Source organism: Anguilla anguilla, chromosome 6 (assembly GCF_013347855.1).
Source record: "Anguilla anguilla isolate fAngAng1 chromosome 6, fAngAng1.pri, whole genome shotgun sequence".
In the NCBI taxonomy this organism is placed as follows: domain Eukaryota; kingdom Metazoa; phylum Chordata; class Actinopteri; order Anguilliformes; family Anguillidae; genus Anguilla; species Anguilla anguilla.
The window spans coordinates 12,340,824-12,349,894 of NC_049206.1; positions in this window are offsets into that span (position 1 = coordinate 12,340,824).

Consider the following 9,071-nt stretch of genomic DNA (forward strand, 5'->3'; position numbering starts at 1 on the left):
AGAGAAACAAGCCGAATATGAAGCTGGTTGAGAATGGGTATGGGAGTTTAAAGCTCACAACAGCATTGAACCCTGTTACCAGGTAGAGATGATTGACAGCTCAGGCAAAGAAATCAGAGGAAAAAAGAAAGATTGAGAGAGGGAGGAGAGAGGGAAGGAGGGAGGGCTAAGGATGTAGATTCACCTTCAGGTCAGGCCAAGCGAGTGGTTGCAGGTGCCAGAGAGACAGCACACTCCAATCCTCTAATTCACTGCTTTTATTCTCTCCCCTGTCCTTTCCCCCTGGTGATGTCTGTCTGTTCTCTTGTTTTATCTGTAGATTTATGACAAGGCTGGAGTGAAAGTAGACCAGTGGGGCATGCGCATGTGTGTGTGTGTGTGCATGTGTGTGTGTGAAGTTTAGTGTATGTGTGTGCCTGTGTGTGTGTGTATGCATGTGTGTGTGCAGATTAATGTATGTGTGTACGTGCGTGTATGCATGTGTGTGTGTATGTGTGCATGTGAGTGTGTATGTGCGTGTATGCATGTGTGTGTGTATGTCTGTGTGTGTGTGTGTGTGAGTGTGTGTACGTGTGTGTGTACCCCAGCAGATGTGCAGTTAATCTGCGCACTTCCACCGAGATACTGTGGTCTTCATACGGCTGAGCCAAGCCAGGCTGCACGTGCCCAGATTCCAACGTGCTCACCTCCCGCCATCACAGATGGCGAGCAGCCTGCCTGCATGGAGAAAAACACTGGGGCACGTTAGCGAGCAGCCCCACAGGGGGAGCAGTGGGAACAGCCAGGGAGCAGCGCAACACAGCAATTTAGCACACACACACACATACACACACACGTATACCAGCACACACGCACACACACATACGCATACACATATACGCATACACACACACACACATGCGCACACACACGCACACCCACACAAACGCACACACGTACACACGCACACATACAGTACACACACACACACACAAACACACACTCGTGCACGCACGCATAAACACACACACTTTACTTATTCAGTGGCCTTGAAATATTCCAGGTCTTTAGGACCTTCAGTTGAAAAGAATACAGGCAGCGTATTTTAGTGTCCCATAATCTTGTGATTGTCTGATGTGTATACCAGTATATGGAGCTTCCAAATTGCTGTAGGATCTACTCCTCGTTTCTCCTATCCTGACAGGAAGTGGACCGCCTTTGAGGGGCTACTTCACCTGATAAGAACTTTCCACTTGGTGGGGATTATCTTTGCAGCCTTTCAGTTGGTTCAGTTTTCTGTATTCACTGGCTTTGATGAACTGGAAAGTCTGAATATATTATTCATTGAAGGTCATGTTGGGTTTTTAAATCCTCGTTGTGGTCTTAGATTTCACGTGAAAGCATTACTTTTGCTAACTGACACCAGTATATTTTGTTTATTTGAAACACTCCAAAATTATTTTAAAAAAATAAAAACCTCTACATTTGTAGAGGTTCTTATCATTTATCCCAGTATTGGCAACTGGCAATGCCGTCCACCAACAGGAATGTGTGTTTTGTAAAAACCTACATGGTCTGTAAAAACATAAATATGAAAAAGGCCATGCTTTTCTGAGGCTGAAGCCAGCTGGCTTTTGGTTTGCCAGGAAGAAACTCTCAGGGTTAATGATTTTTTTTAAAAAATTACATAAGAGAAACTGTCTCTTTTTTGCTCTGAATTGGATATTATCAGCATTCTTATGTTTTCAACAACAGTTCATATTTTTGTTTTTCTGTCAGGAGGAACCAGAGAAAATCCAGTTTATTCATTTTACTGCCCCCTCTCTCCCCCCTGTTCTCTAGCTGTGTGTTTTTCATATGGGAGTAAATATCATCATCTCAGCTTCAGGATTTATACTCCTTCCTGGGCTGTATGCATAGGCACAGCCATGAGGCCAGACAAAATCTGTTCTCTTATTTCACTGTTGCCTTACCTGATTAAGGGATTCCTTACTCTCTTATTTGATTACATCACAGGAAGAATAAATTACAGAGCGAAAGAGACATCTGTTAGTTTCCTTTCATGACATTTTAGAAAACCCTTGCGGTGTTTTCAATCTGGCATCTGGATTAAGGATCTCCATGGACTTGATTTTTAGTCAGTGCCTTTAAAGTTAAGTACTAGATGAGACCATGCAGCAATGTTTTATTAACCTTAACGAAGACATGTTAAGTATAACGTGAGCACGTACCATTTCTGAGTCCATGAAGTTTTGTTACATTTGAATTTCCTATATCCCTGACAGTTCTTACCATTGTGATGTTTCCTTTTCACATGGTGAAAATATAGAAGGCACATTTTGTGTAGGCTTGTTTTGAACATTGCATCCTTAAGCAGGCCTACACAATTTGAAAAAAATGCAGTCCTGGAACTTCAGAGACACATTTCAGATCTTTCAAAGTTATGTAAATGCATGTGCAGAATTTGAATGTCAAATACAAATAATTAGCATTCACATGCAAAGTTTAAAAGCAGAGGTTTCATTGCAGTTATGAGGATGGTTAGGGTTCCATTTGTCATCTGTGAAATTCCTTTCAGAAAAATAGCTTTCCCACAAAATGTTAATGGGATCGTTAAAAGGAAGGGCTGCTTTGATTTATAAACTCCAGCACTTAATTGCGCCTAACAGAAGGAAGATGGAGTGCCTTAAATGAATGCTCTCCCCCTGTCTGGCTCTGAATCTTAACCAACGGCTGCAGCCTGACCTCTCGGACTGCTCCAGAAGCCAGCGAGCCACCTACGGTTCCCAGCGGTAAATGAGGGGGAACCCGGATCGCGCAGACAGAACGCCGGGCAGGGGGGCCCGGATCACGGCCCTCGTCGCCATGACAACGCACATCCAGTATCGACTGCGAAGAGCCGTTGCTATGGAAACCCCAGATGCCTAAAGGGGGCTATCGTTAATTGCGGGGAACGAGGGAGACAGAGAGCGCCGCGTCTCTGGGCCGGAGTTTCGTGGCGCAGTGAATCGGGTGATTGGCAGTTTCGCGCTACCTCTCCACGAGGCAGATGCGGCCGCTGTTTTCCCAGATGGGTCGTCTTTGAGCTTTGATCAATGCTCGCCGAGCAGGACTGCAGAGGAGAGGATGGCGCGAATGATGCATTGCGTGGCTTCGCTTTTCTGCTGCGCACCGTCGCTTATTTTACACAGTTGACTCTTGATAGCGTGCGTGCGGCTACATATGTGTGCTCTCGACTGCTGCGACATCACGCACTTAACCAGGGTGTGCACATAACAGAAATAAGGAACGTCAGTGTGTGATGTAAATGGGACCAGCTGCATGCTATATGCAGTAAAATGGGGATTGCAATTATGAAATATGTTAATTATAGGGAGTTGACTGTATCATCCTCAAAGGCTTTTTACTGTCACCCTTGGGAACTGGTTCCCTGCCAGTCACAGTAATAAAACCAAAATGACTCTGTCCTGTTCTGATGCATGCTAATGTTGTGCCATAAAAACTGCAGTACTCTCTCTCTCTCTCTTTCTCTCTCTCTACCCACCTCCCTCTCTCCCTCTCACTAGTGAGGTGAGGATGTGGAGGAGGCTCAAACTGCTGTTCCTGTGCAATTGGGACATATTTTCTGATTATAGGGATTTGTAAATTCCCTGTAATTTCCCTCAGATTCTCTTGCACAGAAAAAAAACAAAAAACATAAAAACAACAACCAGTACCGCAAAAAAACTCTCTTGCAACATCATGTAGCTTGGAGCCAGAGTGATTGCTACTCCCTTTTTCCCATGATGGGTCCAAACCAGTAAACACAACCCAAGAGCCCTTTGCCTTCTTCATTGGTGAATTTATGGGTGCATCTCAGACTTCAGAGATGCACACCACAAACTGCAGGACAGGAAAGGACCATGGAAAGCAGCAGACATAGAGTAGCTATAAATATTACCAGTTTGCTATGTGATGCATCACTGTCAACTTTTGAGATTATGGTTAAATATTCTTATCACCTCCTCTGGATATTCATTACATTACATTACATTACATTCATTTGGCAGACGCTTTTATCCAAAGCAACGTACAAAAGTGCATTTTCATGATCGTAGACAACTGCTGAACACGGGTTCAGTCTTCGATTTGATATTGGGTGCTAGTAACAGCACTGAAATGGGATATCATGGCAATGCTGCAGTTTATCTAAAGGGAATTATTCTCTAGTGTTGGTCTTTTGGTAACCTAGAAGGACTGTGAAATGATCTGAATTCTTTTCATTCCAGGATAACAGAGGAGTTCCAGTTTTATTTTAGTGTCTATTTCTATTTCACACAAATGTAGGCCAACAGTGAGGGGAAAACAGACCTGTGTGGCCTGCCATACAATCCCTTGGTCCCAGTTGGCTCCCTTATGCCTCGGCTCACTGAACTTAACAGGAACTACACACACCCCTTTACAGCAATTACAATTCACCTATTAAAGCCTGTCTAGTATAATGGCATGCTACTTTACATGGCTGTTCACTGAGGTCTTTGAGCATCTTCTGTACCCTCAGAAATAGACCTTCTTTAGCACAGGTATGTACCGATGTTTGGAGGTAAGTGAATCCTCTGGAGATCTGCAGGTACGAGTAGAGTTGAAAGGAAAACAAAACAGGAGAATGAGCCTACAGGCCGAACCATCCCCAGAGAGTTTTTGCTGTGGCGAGGGTTCGTGTTTCTGCCAATGGGGTGCAGTCCCCACTTACATGTCCACTGTACACGCACACATTAAAATACACACCGACGAACACACGCATATGCAAGCAGTGGCTACATACTGCACACGCACGTGCATTTATAATATGTCATACACACATACTGTACATCTGAGTACACACAGACTGCGAAAGATACGTACACTCTCACAGTCACAGTACTGCCCACATATACACAGACAAGTGCTCACGAGCATAAATTCACACTCAAGCATACGCGCATATAAGTGTGTGTGTGCCAGCTCTAGGATTTTGGCGGCCCTAAACAAAAAACAAACGAGGATGTAGCAATACTGGGGGTATGACAAAAAAAATTAGCCAACCTTTTTTCTGTGTGATTCGAAATAGCAAATTAGGTACTAGATAGAACGCTAACTAATAGCTTATCTTCTAGCTTGGTTTAGGGGTTCCCCGAAAAACCGTGTATCCGCCGAGTGAGCTAATGTTAGCCACCTGTGCAATTCACAACTGCTAGCTAGTTGGGCAGCCAGCTACTTGCTCACAGACTGCAAAGTGGGGCTATAAAGTTAAATAACATACCAGTAAGTATACGTACACAGGCGCAAAAGCACAGTGAACAATCATTGAATGGCATTGTATCCAATAACGGGTTGACACAGCACAATGACAACGGACATGGAAATAGGGTACAGCTGTGAGCGCAGGTGCAGCAGCGAGCACAGTTACACTGGCTCTGTTTAGGTGTGTGTGTGTGTGTGTGCGTGCACATGTGTGTATGTGTGTTATACATACATTTATACATGGCAGTGTGGATCAAAGTTCAGGCCAGAAGACTGTTGGTGTGAGAGTAACCTGACTTAGTTTTTGCTAGTCTTTTGTGAAAGTTCTGCTGGCTTGGCAGACAAAGATGGCCACCTCTCCAAAAATGCCTCCTTAACAGATCTCTTTCTGCTTTATCTCTAATTAAATGTGTTCAATGACTGCATAATCAGGAGCAATTAAACATGCTATTAACACTGAATTATGCATTGGCGACAGTTAAGTGAGAGGAGAGCAGCGAGAAGCAGAGAGCAAGGAACTGGATCCCAGCTATCGTTGGGTGCCAGCCCTCACGCTGACTTTTACCACAGAAACAGCCAGTCTCTCACGGGAATGGTGCGACGTTGAGAGCATTGCTCCAAACAGCCACTCCAGCCTCGAACTAGACATGAAAACTACTGCAAGCACCGAGCAATGACAATAGTCATCAATACATTCCTCCAAGCAATTTAATTATTTGTGAAAATACATATCACGTAAGACACAGCATTCCAAACCATGATGCCAGTCATCAACACATTACTCCAAATGACTAAATCATCTGTGAATGTATCACTTCTGACACAGTACTCCAAACAATGACACCAGTCATCAACACATTACTCCAAACAATTAAATCATTTGTACTGTAAACGTGTTGCTTCAAACACAGTACTTTGCACAATGACACCAGTTGCATATATGACACTAGGTCCTCACCTTACAAACCTTTCCTGTACTCCTACATTTTTTTCTTCAGATAACCAGACACTGCCTTTGTCTGAGAGGCATATTTTGTTCAGTCTGTGACCCTCATTCCCAGTTTTCAAGTAGAGCTGACAATGCGTGAGAACCTTGCTATTGTTCTGTCCTCCATGGTGCCAGCAACTATTTTAGATTTGCTTAGTGTGTAGATGAAACTAGGCACATAGGGGAGAGTGCTGATCGAGCAGATTAGCCCATTTAAATCCAAACAGCTGGGGTTTTGCACAGAAAATACAGCTGTCTGACAAAAGTTTGTAATAAAATTTTGTGTTTTGTACTTTGATTGGGATCATTTGGGGATAGTTCTTTGTAATGTTTATTTATCTATGCTTAATGTTAAGAATGTTCTCCAATATTCTTGCAATTACTTGACAGTTTAAACAATGCAGGTGTCATTCTGGCATTAATGTTGTTGTGTTGTCTTGTTGTTCTTACAGTGAAACTTGATAGGGTTCTCTGTTCGCTCCCCCCAATGAAGGACTGGGTATCTACAGGTCAGGAGTTGTCTTCAGTGTAAGATAAGGATCTTTTCAAATTGGCGCTATAGCTAGCTCCCTGTAGTACCATGTGCACTGAAGAATGTCATATGCTTACTGACTCACAGCTGAAAACATTGTATGCTCTTCAGCTCCAGAGCTTACACAGGGGTATGGGTGGTACAGCAATGATATGAGTAGCAATTATGTAACTTTAAATTGTGGAGAAAATCGGAAATTAATTGTTAATTGTAATAAAATAAAAACATCACAAACGATAATACTTGGTTCTATATTCTTTCAGAATACAAGTGACAATCCTGTCCTAAAAGTTAAATGGGCTGTCTCACAGAACCAAGACTCCATCATGGGCCGACTATCCTCTACAGAAAGTTCATTTCTGTGCATTAATTTTCCATCAAAGTGCTGTATAGTCAGTCAGTTAACTCATATTTTACGCACAGGAATGTTAAGTTTGAAGTGACAATGTGTTTTTAACCGGTGTGCTATGCAGACCCAAGGGTTGTTTCTTTCAGGGAACACATTGAATGTAAGTGTATGTAAAAAATATTTGTTCATTGATTCTGGGGTGGGAACCATGACAACGAATGATAATACAAAATAAAGTTAACAATACTTTCATTGTATTAAATTTCCACAACCTCCTTACTGTAAATGATAACACCTATTATCCCCTACTATTCTTTTATAATCTTTCTGTGGAGGGAGTATTGCTTGACTCTTGTGAGTAAAATGAACCTCACCTATCATCTGCAGGATTGTTTCCACAAAGCAAAATGCCACCTGCAGTATTCAACCTCTAAGCTTCAGGCTCATGGAAACATAAACAGAAGTTGTTGAACTACAGCCTTTCCCAAAATGTAAAACAGTAACCGTTTGCTGTTTTTTTTTCTCTCCCAGAAATGAAAAGCAATCGTGGGGTCTGGGCTCTTCTTCTCGCCGTCCTCAGTGCTATCTTCAGATCTGCATCGTGCTGACAGTGCGGAGCAGCCAGCGTGACGACGGGAACGAGCGGGGTGGGGGGGGGAGACGTGCAGGGAAAGAGGTTAGCCACTTTCCTGCTTTTGCACGCTGCGTATTGAGTCCCAAGGTCACTGTCCTCAGCCGTGAAGGAGAAAGGCAATGCATATTCAGCAGTCCTGACCATTTTAGTCCCTCTCCTTGTCCAGTTAGGGGAGCGAGCTCGCAGGAGACTGCTCGCTCTTTCAGTGTCTGTTTGTCTACGTGTCCGAATTCAGGAAATTGACAGGTTCACTTTTAACCGTTTTGCATTGTGGTAATAGCTTGCCGCAAACCCATCATAACGTATTACAGTTTGTCTCGAGACTTCGCATTGAAAGGGGCTCATTTAGAGAGAAATATAACAGAAATGACAGCGTGTAGATTTGTGGTTAATGCACATTACCCTATTTTCCACTGTCCTCTCTTTCTCTATTTGACACTGAGAATTCCCTCAATGTTCCGGTAGCATTGTAGCAATATTAAAAGCAATGCGACAATGTTTTTGGTACAGCTTAGGAACTGTGTATTTGTAGGGGTCAATGGCTACAGTCGTGACGCAACAAAAAATGATTGAAGAAATAAAAAGAGGTGTTATGTAATCTGACATTGTTGCAATCTGGGGGGAAAAAAAAACAAGGGAGAGACTCATTTTGTCATCCTAGATATTTTCCAGTGTATTATCAATCTGGAGGACGAGAGTCACAAATATGTTTTGGAGCCCTTGGACAAAAAGGAACTAGTTTAGGTAAGACAGGGTGAGTATCCAGTTTTTTAAATATATCAGCATGATTTAAGACTATATCTAGTAGTTTGTTTGCACAAGTGAATGGAATGTTCATTTAATATGATCAGTAATCTGATGATTTTTTTTTAACATTGTTTGAACTGTTTTTGAACATTGTAGAAATTAGTAAATTATCACAGGAATGTTCAAGCAATGTCCTAAACGTGTCAGTTTGCTTTTGTTGAACTGGGTGCATACACCTTTTTATTTATTTATTTATTTATTTATTCAATGTTGTAAACATAGGAAACATAGGAAGATAAAATTGCTATGGGTGAAGACTAAACAAAAATCAATGGAAATGCTTGTCCTTACACACCTAAACACACTAACATAGACAATTTTATCTTGATGTTGAAGCCCACGTAGATATTTTCTGCCTGTTTACCTCAACCCCCCCGCCCCCCCCACCCCCCCCCCCCCCCCCCCCACCCCCATCCCAATTCCTGAAATAAACATGTGGCTACATGGGAAGTATTTCCATTGACTGCATTGCTTGATCTAAAGTTCACTACTTTGGAAAACAGGATGTTGGTTATCTGGT